The sequence below is a fragment of the Bombus impatiens genome, unplaced genomic scaffold (genome assembly GCF_000188095.3).
Source record: "Bombus impatiens unplaced genomic scaffold, BIMP_2.2 scf_0162, whole genome shotgun sequence".
Classification (NCBI taxonomy): Eukaryota; Metazoa; Arthropoda; class Insecta; order Hymenoptera; family Apidae; genus Bombus; species Bombus impatiens.
In genome coordinates, this window is record NT_176581.1 from 70,133 (window position 1) to 79,017 (window position 8,885).

The following is an 8,885-nucleotide window of genomic DNA, read 5'->3' on the forward strand; positions in this document are numbered from 1 at the left end:
GCATTCCAGCTTCGTAACTTCCTCGGTCCTCTCTCCTTGCCATCCACGCTTCCTGCTTGGCCCGATCGATTACTCGTCGATCGCTGAATCACCTTAACCTCACATCCTTTCACCTGCATACGGTCCTTCGGATCACACGAAACCGTACAGTCGTTGTCCGTCGGATACATGAACGAGATGTCGCGCGTTTTATGATTCATCTACGAAACAATAAAATTCTATTTATCTGAACTGATTGGGATTGAACAGTTCGTATACCGAGAATTCGCTGACTCTTTGAAATTATCTACAGTCAAATAATACCATAATAATACCATGGAATAGTTTGTGTTCAAATATAATGACACGAAGAGATTTAAATATTTATCACATAAAATTTATAGAAATATATAGTGGCATGATACATACAAATATGTATTAAAATATGTATTAAAATATGTATAAATATACTATTATATGTGAATAAATATATATATTTATTCGTTATGTACAAATATATAATAATAGGAGTTCTTGTTCGGATATAGTAGGTATGCACAAAGATATTTGAACTCTTATTACACGAAAGATTTACAAAAATATCACGTGTGTTATCTAAAATCTTCTTTGATTTTTTGAATGTAAATTAATGTAATTTATTTTATGAATTTAATAAAAAATTGATAAAATAAAAAAAGCATATGAGAAATGTGGATAGATTGTGAATATGTTTGTTACGACTGTGGAATTATATCACACCTATAACTACTGCTAGTAAGTTTTAAGACATACAATTTATATTTATAATAAGATGATAGTTTCTATGCTATGATTATATTATGTGATTAGATCGTAAAAGAAAATAATTTTATTTATCTACTTGTTTTTGAATTTTATGTAGTGAAAGTAAATTGGAATACCTCTAGTCCAAATTACTTACGTCGTAACATTACTTTATGTCATTTTTCAATTAGACCAAAGTTTCAGATACTTTTTGTTTTTCACTATTAGTAAGAGTTTGAAATATAAGAGTTTATTAAAATTACGCAATTTTATTTGTTACCATCTTCTGCTATAGTTTTTTATACGTCTTAAACAAAGTTATATTCTAAATATATTGTACTTTCTCTACTAAAGATGATCCCGTGAATTATTAGAATGAAATATTAAAGCTTATTACACTAAGGCTTATACTGGATGATTAACTATTAAATACATTTGTCATTTCTACGAAGTATTTGTTTGCAATAAATATCTTGTACCTTCTATGTACATTTTCGCATTAATTTCAGGTAATAATTTATAGGTATTCAAATCCTTTCATAAGCTACTGTAAATGGTTCCAATTACAGAAAATAGAGCAGTTGTATGTATTTCTTTGTTCGTGATGTGTTTTACATACAGAGACATTTTTTAGAAGCTTTAATTACATAAAAACCATTCTGTTTAGTTTTGGCTGTTACATGAACGGAATTATTTGTATAATATCGTTGAATTGTTTGCAAAGGCCAATGATCCATTTTTTAAATAATCTGACCAATGTCTTAACTAAAAATTTAGTATAAGAATGAAATCCAACAAGGTACATCAACTCCAAAATACTCAAATTCATCATATAACTGAAATGTATATTAATTTAATATTCTTCTATTTCTCTAATCTTTAATTTGTATAATTCTTCTAATTCTCTAATTTGTATCTCTCTAATTTTCGTATACGATATTTTATTTAACTAATAGGAACTCACATTTAAATATATGTATTCAATTGACAAGAAATTGGATAATTAAGCACTAACTAAAATTTCGCTGCAATAGATAAATCCAAATAAATAGAATTTTACTGTACATATAGTTTGTTTCATACATTGAAAACATTTGATGAATCAGATGGTGTTACAAGATTCGGTATTCATGAATTGAAGACACAATTATATTGGGTTGAGTCATAAGTAGTTATGAATGCAAAAAATTGAGATTTCCTGGAAATTTTGATCATCTTAACTTATCCATTATGACCTTTTCGTTTATGTTATATCTAAGAATAAAAGTGTCTGAAATTATACGATTAAATATTATTATATAAAAGTATATAACACTGATCAGGAACATCCTTAATCAATTGATGTTTATGTATATTAAAAGATTATCCTGAAAATCACATACATCTTATTTTGAAGGAATTGTTTAATAAACATAGAAACAAAATTAATGTAGTTCTGGTTCAAAACGGTAAAAGAATCTTTTTGGATTTATAATATACATTGTTTGCGAACACATAGTAAAAATGAACAACCATAATATTTATGCATATATGAATAAAATCACATTGAAGATGTAAGAGATGTAAATATTTTTAAGGAAAGAACTTGTAGACTTTATTTTATCGGCTTGTTTGTAATATGCTTAAAATGTTATACCAAATTAAAGATGATGTACTATAAAATATATTTAATATTTGGTAAGTTTGTAACTTTGGATAAAAGGAGTACAAAATAACATAAAGTTGCCAATGTGCAGAAGTTTTAAGAAGTTAATTATTCTTGCTAACTGTGTCATTATTATACAGGGTGTTCGGCTACAGGTGTAAAAAAATTTAAGGAGTGATTCTTGAAGCTAAAATAAGATGAAAATTAAGAATAAAATAATTGTGTTTTTGGTTTTATTTTTCCCAGTTATATACAATTAAAAATTAACGGAAATATCCCTGTGCGCGAGCAAACATCCTTACAAAAACGAAAGTAGGTGAATCTAGGCACAGGGATCCTCAAATCGAAAGATACATGGGCAGCAGCTTACCTCGTATAAGTCGTAGGGAACAAGATTATGACGTTCGAAAATGTAACTCGTTATGCTTACTCATTACAATCCATAACAATATATCGAAATCCGCCTCTATTTTCGAGAGGATTAATTAAATTTTAGAGAGGATTAACATTTCCTCTAATCATTTGTCTCCATAAATAAGTAATAAATAACAGCACATATAAACAATGTTTGTACAAATTTCATATACGCACAACAAGAACAAAGATCACACACGCACCGCGAAGGTTCAGACTGTTCTTAGAAAAAGTGTAACGAAAATGGGAATCGTTTTATATTACAATAAATGTTCAATATAGCCTTTATTTTCTTGCAAACAAAGTATATAGTACGCACAATGCATAGAACACGCATTGTACGTACTACACACCCAATCAGTACACACTCTAGTACACACTCGCGTTGAAACTAAATAAAAAGCGATTTAAAAAATAACAAAATGAAGGAAATAAAAAAGTTAAAAGAACTAAAAATAAAAAAAGCCCAAAAGAGTCTAAAACTGAATAACTTAAAGCTATACTAAATCTACAATTAACTCCAAGTTTATATTTATACAATTCTCGCAATGTTTCTGTTTGGCCGCTGAAATGATTCTGTCCTTCCATAACTGTTTCATCTTCTTACTAAGTTTCTAAAATCACTAAAACATATTGCGTAACAAGGTAGTAATGAAGAGTTCATACAGAAAAAAAATTACTATGATGTTTGCTAACGCTTCCGTTTTCTTTGTATAATTTTCTCGAAATTAGCCAGTCATGATACCTGAGTGGTTCCTTTTTAAGGCATAGTTAGGTATGCCTATTGCGAAAACAGGCTATTCACCAAATGTGTTTAAAAATGCTAAGAACTGCCTTGCAAGGATAACAGCATTTTAGCAATGAAAGCGAAATCTTAAAGGAGCTATTCAACGCAGTAAATATAATTTTGCATTTGGTTGTACATTAATTTGTACTATTACACATTACTCTATAAAACGACACCTTTGTAAATTGTGTGAAAAATGTATGTGGTTCACAGAAGACAGTGCTCGACCACATTTAGTAGCATCTCAAAAATACTTGATGCTATGCGACTTTTCTGTGAATAACCCCAGACGGAACGATCGCGGTGCATGTATGAAATTTGTATAAATATTGTTTATATGTGCTATTATTTATTACTTATTTATGGAAACAAAGGATTAGAGGAAACTTCTCTAATAAGTTAATCTTCTCTAAAATTTAATTAATTCCTCTCGAAAATAGAGGCAGTTTTCGATATACTGTTATGAATTATAATGACTAAACCTAACAAGTTACATTTTCGAACATCATAATCTTCTTCTCCACAACTTATACGAGATAAGCTGATGTCGATGTATCGTTCGATTTGAGGATCCCTGTGCACTCCGCTGCTTAGGCTGGCCTCCTTTCATTCATGTAAGGAGGTTTATTGGCATACAGGGATATTTCGGCTGATTTTTAATTGTCAAAAACTAAAAGATAAAGCCGAACACGTAACGTCCTTAGTTCAGAGTAGTTAATTCCTCAGTTCTGTGTGATTAGTTCCTCAGTTCTTGGTGATTAATTCCTTGGTTCTTGGCGATCAGTTCCCCAATTCTTGGCAAGTAATTTCTTTGTTCATAGCGATTAATTCTCTATTCCTATAGCTCTTAATTTCTAAGTTCCTTTCCCTTTCAATTCTTTAGTTCCTTAGCTTTTCAGCTCTTAGTTCCTTTAGCTCTTAGTTTTTTGCTCTCAGTTCTTAAGTTCTTTAATCCTTTAGTTCTTTAGCTTTTAGTTCTTTGTTTCGTTAGTTCCCAGTTCCTGTTAGTCTTGTTAATCGACGTGTTCGTATTTGTCAATTTGTAAATTATTGAAAATCAATCAAATTAAAATCTTGTAATTAATAAGAGTGAAAACGTATTGCTAACGATTGTAACTTTGAGTATTCGAAATCTCAACGACAATTCTGTCAATATCCAATTAGAATACGAATAAACATTTTTTGTGAAGAATATTTGCCTAATAATATAATAGGATTAAGCGAACATTTATTTTCACCAACTTTAATTCTCTCCCGTGCCAGTAGTCCTGCGCGTAGCAGGTTAACCGAAACGTGGAGTTTAATTGCCAATCGCATTAAACAACAGACAACACTACAATTTAATCTGAATTCAAAAATTAACGGCAACACAACCAAAACGAGCCAAACAAAAACGTAACAGGGTAAATATTTTTATTCTTAAGTTTTAAGTTTCATCTCATTTTAGCTTCAAGAATTACCCCTTAAATTGTACACCTACACCTTATATTTACCAAACATCCTGTATTATAAAAGACCTTGAATTTAAACTTACATTTATAACTAAATACATAACTGAGTAATTAATTCACTAGTCCACTATTTCAAATCGATTAATGGTTTTTAGTGAATTTTTTACTTTACATATGCATAATTGAATATGTTCTTTATTGGGAATCATTTTACCTAAACACGTATACGATCGCGAATAACCAATTTCACACAATACGTGACATTCTCACCAGTTTCCGATATCGCATTCTGTGTGCTGATGGTATCCATGAGTTATAGTGCTTTAAACATTCTTCGGGACATGCAACTAGTTGAAACGAAATGTCATAAACTTGTAACAGTTGACGGAATATTCGACGCACAAATATTTTGACATTTAGCATGTGCGGATTAGATTCAAATAACCAACCCGTGCACCAAACCGCTGTTAGATTAGATTCTGGCTGGAGAACTGTTTTCATGAACTCCTCCTACAACCACTCTGTCACGTGACGCTAGGCGACTTACAATTACAATTAAGTTTTGGGATATCGAAGAGAGAACTTCGCATGCAATACATTCCACTGAAGAATGCGCTTATGAAGAACATTACCGCTTGAACACACGTAGGAAGGCCAGGACTGCCCGATACATTATTAGACTGTCATTAAAGGAACAGCTAGAGCACATGACGAATCACATAACGCATTTAAGCTTTAAAGAGACTTGATTGCATTAAGTTGCTTTTCAAGGCATAAACGATATCTCGCACTGCAACACAAACATACAATATAAATAATTAATATGTTTAGCTTAAATTTTAAATAAATGTAGCATGATGCGCCTACGAACGTTTGTAGCCTTTTGTAAATGGTGCAGTAACTATACTATATAGTAACTATACTATATAGTAACTATACTATACAGTATAGTTACTGCACCATTTACTGCAGTATACTTGTTTTCCTTTCTTTATTTATAAGGCTTTTTTCTGAGCGCTAGTTATGTTGCCCCTAGATATCACTAGGGCATCAACGATATGCTAAGAAAAGAATTTGGACTAAACGAAGAATAATCGCGACATATGCTGTAGCAATATTAAATTTTATTTAAACAAAAACTTAACAAAGATATGATACACGGTACGAAACTTGGTTTAGACTTATGATTACGATAAGCAGGGCGCGGCCATGAGTCGGGTCAAGCACGAGCACGTACTTGAAACGGATTAAACCGTGACGCGAAATCGCGATGGGGACCGCACATGAACCGAGCGCGGAATGTGATACGAAAAGCAGTGGTGAGGCGAGCGCGACTCACCATGCCGATTGTTAAATTGGAGTTGACAAAGCGTAGCAAAGGCGACGCATGTACTTGGTATTCTTCTGAATTTTCCGAGCCTTCGATGATTAAGTGATTAATTGACACAAGCCGAGCGTGGCTCGCCAGTTTATATGCCTGCGTGCTCTTCTTCCGTTGGTTCCTTTGAATCTTTCGGAACACGCAGGGGTCTGTAGAGGACTTGTGTAGAGGATGTTTGATCGTGAGATTTATTAAACAAGATTGCTCGTTGTTGAAACCGTATATATTTAAAATAAGTGAATAAATTAGTATACAGACAATATTCGCTGAGACGTTCGTACAATGTATAAGTCGCAAAATAAGATCGCTGATAAATACTCGATAGATACTCGTAGATGCTGATCGATAACTGTTAGATAACTGGTTGATAACTGCATGATAATTCCTGGATAACTGAACTCTTTTCGATTGCGTCCGTTTATTTATAATGGTCGGGGGAGAGTCGAAAAATTCAAATTCGTCTTTGTTCGACAGTTGCACATAGCGGCGACACTGTTTTGCCCGGAGTTTATTTATTATTACATTACGTGTATCCTAACGATCTTGATAGTCCGAGGCAACACAACAACATGATTTGAATTGTCCTCTACTTACGTGCCGCTACAGGTCTAAGCAGTTTGAATGATTAAGATACAAAAAAAGTCAACGGCAGACGTGAAGCGTAAACAATGGCCGCTCGCCGATGTTCGCTATGATAAGGTGATAGTCGAAAAGCTATGACCGGAGTTTGCCGATCGGGCCACGGTACCGGCGCCAACAATGTCGGAAACTGCTGAACGAAGCTGTCGATTTCTAGATGTTAGAAAAACAAATGCGACGAGCGAAACGATCGGGCCATAAGAAACGAGGGAAAAACTGTGATAAGGTTTTTACTACCGAAACCTTCTAAGGATAGAACGGTTTAACTTTTCTTGTTCTTAAACAGTGCCTCTTAATCCACTTGAGACCTATGAAAATAGAGTTTATATTTTTGGTTTGTATCGATTTTTTGGTTTTACATGTATAAGACATGTAAAACAAACAAGAAAACAAGAAAAACTGTTAAAAATTTGTTATGTGTAGGCTAAAGGTCAATGTATTATTGACAGTGGAAGACAGGAGATATTTTGTTTGCTACTGCGAGGTAATTTTTTACTAATTGTACGATGCAATTCATTCCAGGAATGATCATACCTCTGTAAAAGAACTCGTTACCTTAGTTTGATAATGTAAATTGATATGTCCCAATATTTTTGCAACTTGAAAATATATATTCTTCTTCGGTTTATCTTATAATGCTCAAGTAACAGTACATAATTAGTTAACAAATTTTGTATGTTTAATAAATTTCAAATCACTGGATCTTTTATTTTTGTTATCTATCAACCGTATTATAAATATGTTATGTTATATATTTTTACAATATTGTATGTAAGTAACCAAAAAAGAAATCTATACTGATTTATTACCCGTGTATTAGAAAAAATCGAAGAAAAATGAATTTAAAATTTGCGAGAATACTTCAATATATTACAAATTTAAGTTATCAAATTAAAATAACGAACTTTTTATAGAAGGTCCGGACTAGAGAATAGAGAAGACTGGATTACAGAATTAGTAAAAAAATAATAAACACTAAGGAAGAATGATAAACTCGGCTACTAGAGGAATAAATGTTAGAAATCTCAGTGATTAGCGATTAAACCGTTGGTTTTTTGTTAATGGGCATGAGCTTCTTCAGTCTGTTTATTGCGGGCACGTAAGTCGTGTCGAACAGGTTATTGACCGAGGCACATGGTAATCTCAAAAAATAAAAAATTCTTAGAACGCGTGTTATGTAATGCAAGTTATAATTTTTTAGATTATAAATGCAATCCTTGAGTCAGGAAGTTCTTCGTTGCATCGCAAAAATGGATGGGAATGAGATTCGAAGTGCTTGATAAAGAGAAGTATAACACGTGGAATTTTAAATGCGTGCGGTTTTAACAAAGACGGATGAATGGAGCGGCAGCTCCATGGTACGTGAGCGGCAGGATTCCCAAGCCGGAATTTATGCAGGGCGGCACAACATCGGTGCAAGGAGCGGCAAGATAAATCGAGAACGATTTGAGAGCATATTCGAATTTTGTGCTCATTATTAGTCCATCGGAAATTAAGCAGATAAAGAGATATGAGAATATAAGAGAGATTTGACTAAAATTAAAGAACATCTATCAGTAAAAAGGGCTAACGTGAAAGGTCGTGCTCTTGAATCACTTGGAGTTGCTGAAAATGCAAAATGGTTATGCTGTATGGCGAACGTTTTCGGCGTTTCTTCGACGTGATGGATAAGTTAGCGGAACTGAAAATCAAGATCAATCAAGATTCTATTGGTGGCACTGTCGTATATACAAGTCTGGAAATTCCCGCGGTGATGGTAAGGCTTTTAATGATCGGAAACTGTTGCTCGATATGTTCCCAGTAAGC

The 8,885-nt window shown here is 32.8% G+C and overlaps 2 long non-coding RNA genes across 2 annotated transcripts; both read left to right on the forward strand.

The window, feature by feature from the left end:
* The first annotated feature begins 7,160 nt into the window (after positions 1–7,160).
* Positions 7,161–7,556, forward strand: LOC117151373. Its single transcript, XR_004461246.1, has 2 exons — positions 7,161–7,413; positions 7,503–7,556. It is a non-coding gene; the product is annotated as an uncharacterized LOC117151373 (long non-coding RNA).
* Positions 7,557–8,143: 587 nt separating this feature from the next.
* On the forward strand, positions 8,144–8,394 carry LOC112212415. Its single transcript, XR_002946239.2, has 2 exons — positions 8,144–8,216; positions 8,306–8,394. It is a non-coding gene; the product is annotated as an uncharacterized LOC112212415 (long non-coding RNA).
* Positions 8,395–8,885: the final 491 nt, after the last annotated feature.